A 17,176-nucleotide genomic window follows, 5' to 3' on the forward strand; every position below is an offset into this window, starting at 1 on the left:
CGGCGGGTGCCGTCCCCCGCGAAGGGACAGCCCGCCGCGGGGGCAGCTTCTCGCGTCCCGCCGTACCTTCAAGGAGCGCGGAGCAGCCGGCCGTGGAGCCATGGAGACAGCAGCATTTTGACGCCGGCGAGTCAGCTCGGCGACGCCTTTAAAATTGCCGAAACATGCACAGAGAAGCGAGCGGATGGGGTTAACAGCCGCCGCCGAGGAGCGCTCACACAGACGCACCTCATGCATCAGTGAGGGCATCGGCACGGCCAGAGAAACAGCTGAAGTTGCCGCCCCTTTTAAAGCTAACAAATGTATTCCAGTTAATGGCTTGGCTGCAGTTTTCTTCTACCAGCAACATGAAGAGGAAGAAAAGGAATGAGAATTAGAAGGAGTACTGCAATTAAGAGAGATGCTGTGAAGTTAGTCAGTGGAAGTCCAAAGTCCTCAGTAACGTGCCTCTCAGTAAGCACTGACGGTCCTTTCTGAGCAGACATTCTCCAAGAACAGATACTGCATTTAATATCTAGATCAATACACATGCCGTCCAGAGGTCTCAGTCCCAATTCAGGAAGAGATTCGTAACAGACAGTAAATGTGCTTATCCCACATGAGCATCAGAGGCAAGACGAGCTGTAGATCTGGATACAGAGGTTTATTTTAAAACCAGTGACGCTTGAGCTGTCACCTTGATCAGTTACCTTGCCCACTGGCTCAGGCCTACCAGGCCGTCCCATCGGGGAGACGGCTGCTGGCCTGGGAAGGTTGTGCTGGCTCCCTGCTCCACAGCTGCTCGCTGTTACCAGCCAAGGTCCCGGGGTGCCCCAGTGCTTGTCTCCATGTATGTCTCCCACCTCTAGGATCTCTCCCCGCTTCCAAGATCTCTTTCCCCTCCCTAAGCCCCTGGCTTTCCCATGTGATAGGTCTATATTCAAAAGCATGAAGCACCACCTGTTCACCGGCTCATGCCTGTTCAGCGATGGGAAGATTCAGGAAATGCCCATTTTGTTTAGTCTGGCTGTTGCAAGGCATCACAAGCAGCCCACACAGCTGTAGCTAACTTTGTACTCAAGAGTTCAAAAGTTCAGCTTCAGACCCTCACCCTGCACATGCACCACAATTACTTGTGGCAATTACCTGTCAGATTCACAATTTAAGCTTTTTTTTGGCCTGCTACAACTACCTAATCCCATGTCTCCCTGCTGATCCCAGTCTGTGAATGAGCCAGCTGGCCAAGAGCAAAATCCCCCGAGCACAAGCCCTACGTCTCAGGCCAAGCTGTTGGTGGGCTGATGCCCAGCTTCACTGACTCCTTCCTACTGCCGCAACTTGTCCAGCTATTGTTTTTGCACGCCTCTTTCCCTCACAGCAGCCATTTGAACACACAAGCTCAGCACCCACTCCAACTTGCAGGGCACTCATTAGCCTTCACCCTCTTCAGTGAATCATCAGATTGAGCCAGGTAGCCTGTTGATTCCCTTTTTATTTTTTGAATGATGTTGCTATCTCCCCATCACCCATGGCCCCAGTATAAGGCTGCACTGTGAACTGCTCTGATGTCTCTAAATTCCCTCTGCTATTAGAAGTATTGTAACAGATTAGTATGTATACCAATATTTTGAAAACTTCCGTTTATTTTACTACTAGGTAACACATAAAGCAGAAATGTGATTCAACAGAAACAGACCCAAACTGTAACCTAAACTCTCCCTGACAAACCAGTTTGTTTTTGGTTTTTTTTCCTTTACTGAACATGAAAGGGCAGGACTAGGCTATTATTTTTTTTTAAACCATTTGGACCTGTGTTCTGGACTTGATCCAATAGTTGCCTGTGCTGACAGATTAATACCTTGACTTACTGAAAGATGGCTGCTCAATCTTTCAGAGTGATGAAAAGTTCCACCAGACCTAAGAAAACACTTAATCAAGTGCTTAACTTTTAAAAACCTTGAGTCATACTTCTGACTGCCTCAGGACTTCTTACATGCTTAAATTAAAGCTCCCATAGTCTTCAATGTTTTGGTGTGGACTGGGCTGTAGCACTTAGAAGATTCCAGGATGCAGAGAGCACTTAATGAAAGTGGCAGTAACTGTTCCAGCTACCGCCACTTGTAATGGTTTAATAGTAAAGGGAAAAACATCTTACAAAAAGAAGTGATGCAATTTATCAAAAGTAATTTGCCACAGAAGACAGGAAACCTTTAGAGTATAACAGAAACCATGCCAGAAATGTGTTTTCGTATCCACACCTGCAGATGCTTTTATCCCATTTGCACATGAATGCTCTGAAAGGATAAACTCTTCTGTCCTGAGGGTGGAAGGAAAAGTGAAGCTGCTATTCCTGAAACATAGGGGAAGAAAGTGTCTTCAAAAGGAAGACTCACTGCTGTCATTGCCCACTCCTCTCTACCAGTGTTCTTTTCACTGGTGATTCAGGGATGGCTGCTCTAGGGACTATTTGATCCCAGATGCTACTCCTCCTTGAACAGAGGCATTTGTGCTGTCCTTGTTGTCAGGATGAGACCAGACACTGCAAAACTACTGCTAAAAATCTGACCATTGCACATTAATTTGTTACCTTACAGTAGCTCAGTTCTGGAAAGCATTTATCTTCTGTATTATGTATGACCACACCCTGTAAAGTTACTAATCACTGTATAATTATAGTGAGTCTGTATAAATTAACACTTTGGCACAGAACAGAGAGTTGTGTAGTTAAGTGGGAAAATAACATGTGTTTTCACTGACCAGTCTGCAAATTGACTTTGCAGCATTTAATCATGTAGTCTTGATGAAAGCAGGTTTGATGGAAAATATGTTCAGAATTTTACTTCAAGAAGTGACAAAGTTGGTTTTAACCATTAAATAGTTGAAGACCTAGTGATATCTTAAGAAAAGTGGAGGGACACCCCCCACTCCCCCCAACAACTACTGAAAACATGAGACAGTAATATTTTCTAAAAATCATCCCCACAGAGGAAACCCTCAAGCATTTGGAACTGTAATTTCAAGGAGCACTTAAAAACTCTGCCACATTTTGAGCCACATGTGCATCTTCTTTTGATCCATTGTCCTGGTTTAACCCCAGCCAGCAATTAAGCACCACGCAGCCGCTCACTCACTCCCCCCCAATCCAGTGGGATGGGGGAGAAAAATCAGGAAAATAAGTAAAACTCCTGGGTTGAGATAAGAATGGTTTAATAGAACAGAAAAGAAGAAACTAATAATGAGAATGATAACACTAATAAAATGCCAACAGTAGTAATAAAAGGATTGGAATGTACAAATGATGCGCAGGGCAATTACCACCCGCCGACCGACACCCAGCCAGTCCCCAAGTGGCGAATCCCTGCCCCCCCCCCCACTTCCCAGTGCCTAAACTAGATGGGACGTCCCATGGTATGGAATACACTGTTGGCCAGTTTGGGTCAGGTGCCCTGGCTGGGCATGAGAAGCTGAAAAATCCTTGACTATAGTCTAAACACTACTGAGCAACAACTGAAAACATCAGTGTTATCAACATTCTTCACATACTGAACTCAAAACATAGCACTGTACCAGCTACTAGGAAGACAATTAACTCTATCCCAGCTGAAACCAGGACATCCATCCAACTGGGATGCAAAACTTGTAAAATCAAAGATACTCAAGTGCCAGAGTTCCACAAGAAAAGAACCAAACATTTCAAAATTTCAGGGACTACTTGGTCAGATTCTCATTCAAGGACAAAAAAAAAAAAAGCAAGGCACTTATACTTACATCTCACTTGTTCAGCCACTTCCGATCATTTTAAATAATTTGAAAGTTATATACCAAAAGGAGTTCTAAGCTAAAAACATCCTTGCCAGCCTAATCATCGGTGAACTGAAGGCAGAAATGAGTGAATCCGGCAGATCTGTATGAATGGGCAAAATAGTAACAACCAGGAAAAGCAAACTGGCCATGTTCACATTAACCATTTCACCAGCATCCTGAAAAGCTGTTGCTCTTTGCTGTTGGCAAGGAAGAAGTTAAGATGCACATGGCAGTGACATACGTTGAGAAGGTAGCATTGCCTGAGATACTCTGATAAATTTACTACCTTGCCTCACAAATGCCTAGCCAAAACAAGATCAAACCTAACTCTCCTCTAACTCCACCCTTTCCATCTATTCCCACTCTGCCTATGGCTCTCCAAGCCACACACTATCCCCAATCCTTATAGCAATACTTCTTTTCCTATCCTGCTACAAAGGCTTCAGTCAGATCTTGATCAGCCATCCTCTTGAACACCAGGCACTTTCCCCACATGTGATGCAAAGTATTGACTAATTCAAATACCAAAGCCTAACTTTATTTTCCTATAAACTTGTAATCATAGTGTAATTGCAAAAGGAAGCAGAAAAACATTGCATCTTTGGCTTCTAAATGAAAGACTCTTACATTGAGTTTTTTTGTTTATATTCTCAAGTCAACTTTAATGCTAATGTCAATATAGCCTGCAAAAGATCACCTGATTGAGGTTCAAATTTATTTTTACAGAAGTTCAAACATGCCGTGTTTTTTGTGGACAGGTTTTGTAGCTAAAAAAAAAAAAAAGGATTAACATAAAAGCAATTTATAACTTCATATTTTATTTTTATTTAACTATTTTAATTATTTTTATAGAAACATAGTTCTTAAATTTCTAGCTTACTTCCTTCTAGCTTATTTTACTTTTTGTCCTAGTTTCAGCTGGGATAGAGTTAACTGGCTTCCTAGTAGCTGGTATGGTGCTATGTTTTTATCTCAACCCATTGGTTTTGCTTCTTTTTCTGATTTTCCCCCCCATCCCACTGGGGGGGTGCGGAGTGAGTGAGCAGCTGCGTGGTGCTTAGTTGCTGGCTGGGGTTAAACCACGACACATTTCTAGCTACTGAAAGGACAGCAGCACATCTTTGAAAAAAGGCTTTCCTGATACATACAACAGCAAATAAAATTAATAGTTCATATTCACATTTGGAAATTCTAACTGCTTCAGAACCTACAGCTTCCTTGCACAGTAACATTAAAATTGCTCTGACTTCAGATCTGGCAGGTTAACATCATAGGACATGAGTAGCATGGTTTTAAAGTTACACTGCAAACTGCGCCACATTCTGACTGCTTTACAAGATCACCAAATACACGTAGGTGTGTAGCTATACTAATATAATAGAAACTGTCATTGTAAGAGGGGTTTTTTTTTTTCCTGTCAGTAGCAGGATAAAACTTCCTTCTGCATATGAAGATGCATTATCAGTTTATAAAAGGTACGATCCCACAGCAATGCAAGCCAGTAAAAGCTGGCATTGCCCCAGTCCCTCCTTTACCTCATCGACATTCCTGACTTGTCTCTTTTGCCAGTACTTGTGCTCACAAGACCCTGTATAAACTAACTTGGTCCTACCATCACTTGTTAGGTTGTTTTTTTCCTGGGCCAATGACCTGAACCACTTCATTCCCCTAAATGCAAAGAGGAGGAGCTGGGTACTGACTTTCATTCACGTAAGCCATTGTAGAAATACACACAAATAAAAGCCATGAGGGTCCTTTTATTCCCTACTGATTTAGCTTGTGCAGGGGTAAAATCCAGTGAAAATAGTCAGGTTCTGTTATCAATTTCTGAGTATACACAACTGTTTTTCAGTAAATAACTTGTCATCAGAAATCTACTAGCATCAACCTCCATGCAAGGCTGCATTTAAGGGGTAAAAAAAAACCTATGTCCTTCTTAAATTTCATTTTAGGATAACATAAAAATCCCATGACAGCAGCACCCTCAAAACCACGCTCTTAAATTACTGATTTATGACTACAACCTTCATTTCAATGCAATACATCAGGCAAGCTTATGACTACCTTATCACTGAATAAGCAACAATAACGTGCAACAACTGTCACTTTCATCTGACAGTTTTAGACGTAAACCTACAAACTGTCCAAACCTAAAAAAAGGGCTAAGAAATGTGCCACTGCTATGCTGCACAGTGAGCAACTGCCCCCATTTAATATACGCAGAAAGGTTTTAACGGCTAAGTGTAATTATTTGTGAATCTTCCTAATCTCTGTTCTAGACGGGATTTATTCCTCAAGAAAAGAATCAGGTGTTTTCCTAAGAAGGCCACAAAGCCGTTATCCATTTCAGAATAGAGAACTATGCAATACTTCCTTCCCGTCACATCTTCCTCCACAGTATTGCAACACCGTAACATCAGCTGTAACTGCAATCTGTTAAAATGCTTGGCAAAGAAGCGACACTTTATCCCCAGAGTGCTGCCTTTGGAGGTCTACTACAGAAATTTTTAAAATGTTTTCAGCCTATGGTAATTCAAACTTCCCAAACCTTTTACTACAATTACAAAGGCAGAGAAACATAATTAAACCCATTTGTACAAACAGACTAAGGGAATTACTGAAAATCCCACATGGCTTTAATAGCAGGACTACAAGATGCCGCTTCCTCTAATTTTCCCTGCAAAGACCACAGTGAGCAGAGGCTCCTGATGACGACCACAACCAGCATGAGTTACGCCTGACAGAGCCACTACACAGGGAGAGTCACAGTATAGTAACAACCACCTGTGTTGAAAACTAGTTTCTCACAAATGTACGTTTTAACGAAGACCAAAAAACCCAAAAAGGCTACGTAGCTGAGAACGGCTTATTGTACAGATATTCCTCTCTTCCGACACACACCACATTCGGCTTTGAAAAGATTCACGTTATTTCTGGAGCCAGCATCTTTCAAAGGCAATATGCCCAACAGCACTGCACTTCTCCAAATTAAAGGGTAGGAAGCACACCACCACACAGGCGATAGATACAAAACTTCCAAGAGCCAAACTATCCCCTTCAAAGGCAAATTATGTTAATTATCAGATTTGCAGACTCTTGAATCTCTGCTAAGCAAAGCTCATTGCTGAGCTGACCTTCAAAAGACAGCGGGGCCATTACTTCTCAGCTTTCCTACCTTAGAACTATGCAGCTCCTGCCACACCATACGCTATCCCGGGATGGGTGTACTCTGCAGCAGCAGGATTTGGGTATCCATGGGCTGCAGGGGTGAGGAGAGGCATGGGCTGCCCCGTGCCAGACACAGCCTGTGCCAGCCAGCCCCAGAGGCCCACCACAGGGCACAGCTGAGCCCCTCAGCTTACCTGGCAATGTCTCAAGGAAAATATGTTTAAGAAAGGGCAAAAACACCAGACAGGCAGAGGAAGAGGGAACAAAAAGGAGCAAGAAGCAGCACAGGGAACACCATAGCCAGAGGAGGAGCTCCATGGCACAGCAGGTGTTTCCTGCAGCACACAGACGACCTGGGCCACAGCAAGGGAAAGGTGGGAGAAGGAAGGAGCAGAGTGAGACCCCTACATACTGACCACAACTCCCCCCTCCGTTGTCCTCCCCACACCCCTTGTTGCCACTCTAAAGGGAGTGAGTGTAACCTGCAGTGATAACAAGAGAGGGAGAAGTCCCTGGAGTAAAGTTGAGCTTGGAAAAGGGGGACAAGGAGTGTTTTCCCTCTGTTTTAATGTTTGTCTTTTTGCTTTCCAATATCTGAATCAGTAATTAAAGATATATATGTATTAATTGGCTATAAAGTTGATTTTCCCCAAGTCAAGTCCATTTTGCCTGCAATGGTAATTGGTAAGCAAACCATATTTTACCTTGATGAGCTTCCTTGTTCCTGCTCCTCCTTATTCTCACCCACTGAGCTGCAGCAGCAGGGAGTTAAGCATGCAGCTGGGCAGGAGTGCAGCTGTTAGTCTGGGCCAACACACCACTTTCATATATATTCTACTTTCTGCTGCCCCTCAAATCAACTGGATGACATATGCTGAAAAAGTGAGGGCACTTCAGACATGAAGCTTTGCTGCCAATCCTGAAACCACCTTGTCTGTACAGAAAAACTCATGGGAGGTTCAGGTATGATCCCCTTGTACTAAAGGGCCAGCACCCAGAAAGAAAGCTAAGGATAGGCTGGTACAATGAAGCAGCAGCCCACCAAGAACTTCAGCAAGAGTTCTGGCATCTCAGCCAGGGCAGCAACAAGGCACTGCCATTTTGCTTGGCAGCCCAACACATGCTCAATTTAGCATCTGTTGTCATTAACAGCTGACTGCAAGCGCCATGAACTTCATTTGCTGGTGATGACATTTTAGTTCACTGAGGTTCTACCTAGAACAACCAGAGGGCCTGTAGACTGTCAGTCTCCAGCTGGGTAGCTTGGGACCAGCCACTGCAGCAGCTATGAACAGGCTCTCTTCTGAAGTACGCTGGCATTTCTGAAGTGCTTTGTGAAACTCTTCAGAGCGGGAAACATTAAGAGGTAAACCACTTCACTAATGAATCTCTAACTCTGCAAATCTGCAGTAAATTTGGTGACTGAAAAATACGATATGGAAGTACAACTGCTCTTTATAAAAATAAACCAACATCCCTAGCTTAGAGATGCAGTTACAGAAGCAAGCATGACCAACCTGAATTTGAGACTGTGCAGGTACTTGCTAAGTCACCACATTTCTGGAATAGGACGAACAGTTTAGGAAACATCTCTGATACAAATTACTTATTTCCAAGTCTCTGAAATTCTCATAAAGGACTCACTGAATGATTTGAGCTCCTCCCTCCCTATCTGGATACCCATAATTTTACCTCCCAAGGAGTCAGGACAACAAGTCTTTAGTTGGCAAGACTGGGCATTTTTGTTGCTGGTCTGACGTCAGGTTCCTCCTCATGACTTATCAGATGTCTTATGAAGGGTAAATTAACATTTAGCTAGGACTAACATGCTACCAATTATCTACACCTTCCAATAAATTATTTCTTTCTATTCTTAAGTTGTATATATTGTACTTGCAGTCTTTGTGCACAAGAAGAATTCCCAAAGTAAAGTGGTTCACATATTCACCGGTCTAGACAGTAGATGTAAATAAAGCAAGCGTGTTCAGCCCTAGAAGTGATCTTTAAAGTTTGAGCAGACCAACTGCTACAAAAAAAGCTTATAGTGCATGCTCAGCAATTCATTCATTCCGATGAAGAGCGATACCTTTTACACAGTACATTTGAGTATGCTGCAAATGACCCCAAAATACAGACTCTCCAAAGGAAAAACACATCTTTCCTTTAATATAATTTAGTTTATTATACGACTGGCATGTTTAGACTGAGAAGCCCATGGAATAGAGCTGCAGGGGTAGTTTCACAGTTTAAACTGATATATGATAATGGTCTTAAAAGGAGAAAAACAGCATTTTGCAGTAGGGGAGTATGGAGGGGGAAGTTGATTGTTTGGATTTTTTGAGTTTATCAAGACAAAGAATTATTGGCAAGTCATCTGCCTGTTTTCCTTTCCCTGCTACTAGTGATAAAAGGGAAGTGCACCAAAAGGCCAAAATCAAGTCAACTTCTTTCAGTTCAAACCTCCTTCTTCTTTCCATGAAAAAAAAATCTTTGTAAGCAACCATCCCACCTCCTGTGACTATGTCCATATTTCACTTTGAATAGTGGAGAAACAGCAAAACACAGCAATCTTTAAAGTTCAGAGCTATTTAGTAAGGACTAGATATTGAAACCTATTTTAGCTGACTCAGTTAAAAAAGGACGGGAAAGACAACAGTGCAAGGAAATCCTGCTTCATAGTATTACACTGCAGTAGTGATGACAACCTAGTACACTAAAATCAGTTAACTACAGCCACTGTCCATAGTTTTCTCCGACAATACGAGCAGGCAACAGGCAAATTTACAGTGAGTTCCAAAGAAAATATTATTCTTCATTTACATATGGAAATTAGGCTCCAATGGATGAGTCAGATTTCTACAACTGTTTAGAAGCATAAAGGGGAAGACAGATACTTTCAGTAGTGTTTACCAAACATTAATTTCTCTACAAACATAATTTTCTACAAAGTAGTTAAGTATCCCTCCTCACCACAATATTTTCACTTCTGCTTAATAAAAAGAAATAAAGGCCAAACTCATTACACTCAGAGGTGTCAAAGACTGTACCGAAATCACTTTGAAGAAAATAAACGGCATAAAATGAAAAACATTTAGTACTTATATTTCAAGCACTACTGGACTATAGCCTAGAATTACTGTCCCACTTGATTCCAACATTTTCCTTAAGTTAATTAGAAAAAATACAAAGATCAGATAAATTTGAAGAGAGCGCATTTAAGACTCCCACATCCTTGGTCCACATTCCATAGGCATACGATTTCTTCTACTGTTGCTTATTGGCTACTGCAGTTAAGAGATGGACACAATCATAGCACAAAAATCTCAAATAACAGAGGGCTTATAAGAAATGTCATTGCCAAAGACAAACTAAACACACACAATAATAGTCAGAGAAAGTAAAAGCTGCAATGACAGAACTAAACAGTATCTGCATCTTCAACAATTCCTAACGTGCAGGACCATGTACTGACACCCACATCTGACCAAGACCCATCCATATATGGTGTTATTGAGAACAGAACTGGGACAGATGCCACAATATCCCCTTTTTGTGTCACCAGGGAATTCCCTGGAGCTGCTAAACAGCAGGCTCAAATTACTGAACTGGCTAACACAGAAAAAATGCACTTATTACAACCCAGCATTAAAGGTTTACAGTTTGTCTTAAAGCAGAATGTAGGTTTTGTATAAAGCCAGCTAACACACTGACAATGTCCAGCGATATCGCTTTCTACTCCCTGCCCCGAGTGATATCGCTAAGGAGAGACGGGCCCATTCTCTGTTATGTTTTAAGCTAATGTGCAGGAGAACGCAAATTCCAACAAATATTACCAATGATGGAAAAGACATTTTCAGAACAGGGTATGAAGTCTTCACTATAGTTTGCTTTCCTACCTACCAAAACATTGTGAAGGACTTAAATCAATCTGGTATTAAATAGTTTTGAAGATACACTGTTCCATCTTTCTGTTGGTCTGAACTCATTTACAATCCCTCAATTCCTACACCTAACTTTCAGTGGAAGTGCAGCATTTAATCAAATTTAAACATACTGTCAGAATGCCTCCTTATCTCAGCTGCTACCTACAGATCCCTTAGAACTAGCCCATAGCCCATGAGTAGCTCCAGATCAAAGGCTGTAAACCACTAATTTACATTTTCCTTTAGTGACAAGAATTGGACATCATTTGTACTCAAACTGGCATCCCATTAGCAACAAAACCAGAACACTTGTTGTGAATGTTTTATAGATGACCCATAAAAATCAAATCTCACTAACTTGGAAAAAAATTCCCAACTACACTTCTCTGGACTGCTGTCATCTGCTCTGTTTCTCTGACTGCCTGTCCTGGTTTTGGCTGGGATAGAGTTAATTTTCTTCCTAGTAGCTGGTATAGTGTTGTATTTTGGATTTAGTATGAGAATAGTGTTTACAACACTGATGTTTTCAGTTGTTGCCAAGTAGTGTTTAGACTAAGTCAGGGATTTTTCAGCCTCTCATGCCCAGCCAGCAAGAAGGCTGGAGGGGCACAAGGAGTTGGGAGGGGACACAGCCAGGACAGCTGACCCAAAGCGGCCAAAGCAATATTCCATACCATGTGACATCATGCCCAGTATGTAAACTGGGGGGAGTTGGGGGGCGGGCAGATCGCTGCTCAGGAACTAACTGGGGATCATTCAGTGGGTGGTGAGCAATTGCATTGTGCATTATTTGTTTTGTATATTCCAATCCTTTTATTGTTATTGTCATTTTAGTATTGTTATTACTATCATTATTAGTTTCTTCCTTTCTGTTCTATTAAACTGTTTTTATCTCAACCCACAAGTTTTACTTTTTTTTCGAATTCTCTCCCCCATACCACTGCAGGGGGGGCATTGGGGACCAAGTGAGTGGCTGCATGGTGCTTAGTTGCTGGCTGGGGTTAAACAACAACACTATGCTAGAAATTGTTTGCTGGATGCACTATTACTTGAATTCATCTTGAAGACTGATGACTACAATCACACCCTGAATTCAGAAGAGACTTTCTTCAGCCTTCTTCACTCCTGTTGCTACCTGAAATAGCAGAGATCACAGGAGGTCCCCAGTCCAACCTCTTGCTCAAACCATCAGTAAGGAAACTGAAGCATGTAGCTCAGGGCTCTACCCAGCCTGGTCTAGAAAACTACCAAGGATGGTGTTCTGCACCAGGTGGTGCTGGTCCATTATGATCCCAGTAAGAAAGGCACTCAGCCTCTCTAAGGCATCATTTTAAATGCTATCAGAGCTCAGCATTTGTCCAAGCTGCACTGCACAAGACCTATTCCTACAGCCTGTCCAGGTCGCTCTGGATGGCAGCCCTGTTCCCGGATGCATGTGCTAGTCCCCCCAGCATGATATTTATTACCTGCCAGCCTGAGAAGCAAGTGCTCCCTCACCTCCTCCTGATCCTGATGCATCCTATAGTATTTTTTTCCTAGCTGCTTAAAACTACCAGTTCAGTCATTCTGTGATGTACCAGAACTCCCAGCTTCTTTTCAACTTTGAGTTTTTGTCTGCTGGTTGATTTGTTCTCACAGAATCAGAATCACAGAATGGTTCATGTTGGAAGGGAACTCTGGAGGTCATCTTGCCCAACTGCTATAAGCCTGAAACTTATTAAAGCATTTTTCACTTCACTTTCATTTTTACTCAAGAATAATATTCAGTCCTTTGTGCAATTTCTTAGCCTTTCTCTGTACTAATACACCAGTAACTTTTATGTGTAAGAACTTAATTGTCTCAGAGTATTTTGAATCATGATCATTATCTCCAAAGAGATTGTGCCCATTTACTTTTAAGATACCATACCTAACTGACTGCGTTCATACATCTGTATCCAGATTATCAAATACTCAGGGGAATGTAGTTTCTGTCACAACCCTGTAAGTAATATTCATGTAACGCAAGGATGGTACTGTCTGCAACCACAGCTGTACGCCGATGAGGTTTATATCCCAGTGCTGTATCACAGTACAGCCTAGGTAACTGTAAAGAGAAAAATCAAGACTTTTTATCAGTACAGGACTCAAACATAGCTGATGTGGACCCCAAACCCACACAATTTTATCATTTGGTGTGAGTCCCAGAAAATACAGGATATTAAACTCATGTGTTCCTACTGTAGCAATGCAACAAGATGCACTAGGATGATCCTGGGATGATCATGTTTTGTACCATTACTTGTTTTTTATGTATATTCAAATGTATCAAACAATTTTAAGAATCATTTCAGGCATCCCAGAAACAAACAATAAAATATCAAGTGCCAGATGAATTCCACCACATGTTCAGAAAACTGCATATTCACATCAATGATCACAGACTGACCAGTAATGAAAAAAACAGCCATACATACCCTCCTTATTGGGTTTACAGGATCAGAGCAGACATCTGTCGCAGCACATTTCCATTCTAGGAACTCACAGACTGGTTCACAGAATATCCAACCTCCCCACTCCCAGCTGTCTAGCAGCTCCAAATGCCTTTTTTTAAAAAAAAAAAAGAGAGATAACATCTACAGGGACTGGTATTTCTGCTAGTTATGGAGGCAAAGCTTGTTTCAGAAAAAGTCTGTTTATCAAAGCTATCCCTTGTGCAAGGTTCTCTGCTTATTTCTCCTTCATTTTTCAGCTACACAAAGAAACCCTTAACTTTACTTATTCTCTGCCACTCCTAGAACTGCTGTTCTGACCAGGATCCAGAGTCAAAACACAGTTGTCACACGTCACCTCTACAGACTTTCTTTCCTTTTCACCCTCATGACTGCAGTCCTCTCAGGCTCTGATGAGAAACTTAACTCATGAGGAAAAACGTTCAGGCACTACATTAAATGTGTTACTATTGCGATGTGACAGAAATAAGAAGCAGCAGCATTCAAAGTATTGTTGAAGGAAAGGCGGCTTGATGGCATTTTGCAACACTAGCTTGTCCAGAACCCCAACCTTAATCCTGAACTACATTCCAATACAAACAGCATTTTTTACATAAACATGGACGTAAAGATAGGAAAAAGCATTCAAGGACCTGAGGTTAGCAGCACTGTAGGCAGTAGAAACATCTAAAAGGAATTATAGGTATGCTGTTCTCAGGTTTCAATCAGTTCAATGAAACCTTTTCAGAACGCTCATCCTGACTGCCACCTGGAGGACAGTGGGACTCTTGAGTGAAGAAGGTATTAACACAGTATTTCCCAGTAAGACTTTCAACACCTTCTCCATATAAATACAAAATTACCTGAGTGCAGGATAACAGAGAGGCAGCTGACAGTGCAGTTCATTCCCCACCCCAACTTCCCTTGTTTGTCACTGTTTTACTCCAGCTAAGACTGAAATATTTTCCTGCAAATTAAACATGTATTTAAAGGGTCACAATAGGCTTAAAACAAAACTGAATATTCAAGAAGGAACTGTAGTTTTCTGCAAATATTATTCTTGAAGTTTTCCATTTTCCTTAATCCTAATTATCCCTCTCTCCCTTTTCAATGGGCATTCTATACTTCCATCAGACAAAATTACCTGACATCAGACTTAGTTCTTCAATTTCTCACCCTCTCATAAGCAGCAGTAAATCTGACTTACTTTCCTCTTAAAATGATTTCATTAACAATCTAGGGACAGGTTTTGCTGGTTGTTTTTTTGTTGGGCTTGGAAGGGGTTATAATGTAGCAGGGGAAAAGTGAATATGAAAACATTTCCTTGTGGCAATTCCTACCATCTTCACAAACTATTTTAAGAAATGGCCAGTTTTATTCCCTTAGGAAAGGAGCAGTTCTGAACATGCAGAAAAACAGACTGAAGTTGTAGAATGCACAGGCAAGAAATACATATTTCCACGTCAAGGAAATGCAAAAAAGTCTGCCTTGGCCAGAATAATACAGTGTGTGTTGAACAGTACTGTTTTAAGTTTATTTATGGACTGTTGTAAAAGGCAACTTCAAACACAAATGTTTGCAAACATCCTACCACCAAACGTTCCAAGAGAGACTTTACCACAGGTTCCAGAGTTATGCATGCACTATTTAACGCACTACCGATTATTACATTGGTAAAGTCAGCTAGTTATTGCTTTTTTGTCTTAAATAATTTTGGTTAATATTTTTGATAAATTTGATACCCTATGGCACATTTACCCCTACCTGAAGCAGGAAAAAAAAAGAATGTAGTTCAGTGTTTAATGCCACTATCTTACAAAACAAAGAGATATTATACTTCAGGACTGCCTGCCAGCAAGTTCAAGCAGAAGTTCTGTGCAACCTCTTTTTACCTAGAAACATTAGGAAATAAATCAAGCAAGTCCCTGCATGGAAAAACAAGATGCAAAAAATATCTATAAAGAACAGAGTAATGAAACAGTAAATCACAGACCAAACAGGTGTGTTGAAAAGATAACTGCACACGTGCACACATGCTCACTTTTCAGTTTTACCTTTAACTAGATAAAGGTTTATTCAGAAAACCAGACTGATTACCAACCCTCCTCCCATCCATCCCAAATTACACAAAGATGAATACGCTTTTCTCAAAACATCCAAGGAAAGCCCATGTGTTCTGATAAACATCCTGTATACAAACACTCTTAATTCTTGTAGGAGTAGTTTGAGATGCTATGTTTGATAAACTCCAATAGGTACTAAAAAGCTATTCTAATCACTACTTTCCAAGCTACAAATAAAATGCAAGCCCGAGATTGCTGCAGCCTTAACTTCCACCCACCACATCTTATGGCCTTTAGTCAGCTATGACAAGTTGTACCTTAAACTCTTCTAAAGAAGATTAAATTCCACCATGTTTAGTTTTTCATGCTTCTAAAGGAAGATGCTGAGCAATTTGAGCACCTATAGTTTCCAGCAGCAAAATGTGACACAGCACTACAATAACAGTAGCTCTAAGCTAGAACAGCACCATTTTTTTTCTTATGTAGCTTTCAGTGCAAGTGATTAAGAAAAATAGGGCCAGAACAGCTTTTTAGACAGTGACAAAACTCCCTCTGCTGCCCTCCCCAAACTCAAAAGGCCTAAGATGGGAGGCAAAGCAAAAAAAATACCCAGTGACCTAAGTGGACCTTTAAACAAGGCTAAGCCAGGTTCCCTTCATAGGTTTATTTTAGGTCACAAGTGGCCCATGACTTGATGTCATTTGGTTTCTTTTCACAGAAATGCAAGGTTTCATCAGCTGTACAGCTTCCTCCACAAATTACAGTTCACTCACATTCATTGTAGCCAGCAACCAAAAGCAACCTCAAATTCTTACCTGAAATTCAGAATGGATGCAAAAATTCTCAAGAAGACTTGCCAGAAAAAGGAGTCATGCTGCCTGGGGTATTGTACTCTGAATTATAGACTTCAAGCTTAAATACACCCACTGCTTATGAGTTGCAATCTAGGTATACCATCCCTTCAGCTCACTTACAAGTACACAATTAAGACTTATTTTCCTTTTTTGCACATTACGTAGCAGTAAAACTACAGTCTACAAAAATAACAGTATTAAGTACTTTTGAAAAGGTATTCATACAAAAAATAAGAACGACAGCCCACTTTTCCACAATAACGGATTCCATAGTACTGCCCAAGTCAGTTCTGATTCTCGTAAACTTGGGCATCAAACCTTCATTCTTGTAAGCAGAGCTTAATAGTATTATTTCCCTGTATTAAATGGGAGACTGTAAAAGAAACAGTGCTCAGCATTGTGTGCTAAATATCAGAGAACATGGTAAGATTGTAAGCTTGTGCAGCTGTGCAGGACATTACAAATTATAATTACTTTGCCATTTTCCTTTGGGACACAATGATCTGCATCTTTGTAGCGTACAGTACTGGTAAATAAAAAAAAAATTCAAAGAAAAAGCAACTTTAAGAAAATCTCCTTGAACTGTTAATGGCTGCTTACCCTCTATAGCTTCTACAAGTCTGCAAAACTCTTTCGGACATGAGCCACCAAGCTTATTCTAAAGGAAACTTTTGCACAAGAGGTAACAGAAGAGTATTTATGTCTGTCAAAGGCAAAAACATCATACTAGAAGCAACACAGGGCTCCATTGTTCTCTGAAGACAGCTCTGTAAAAACATGTCTTTCCACTAAGTTGCAGACATAGCCACTGACCTTTAGTTCCATATGGAGATGCACATGTTCCATGCATGTCAAAATAATACCAGTTCATGAAGCTGCAATGACAGATGCTTTTTTGTATACCTGATGTAGAA

The sequence above is a fragment of the Haliaeetus leucocephalus genome, unplaced genomic scaffold (assembly GCF_000737465.1).
Source record: "Haliaeetus leucocephalus isolate CR32 unplaced genomic scaffold, Haliaeetus_leucocephalus-4.0 Scaffold722, whole genome shotgun sequence".
Lineage (NCBI taxonomy): Eukaryota > Metazoa > Chordata > Aves > Accipitriformes > Accipitridae > Haliaeetus > Haliaeetus leucocephalus.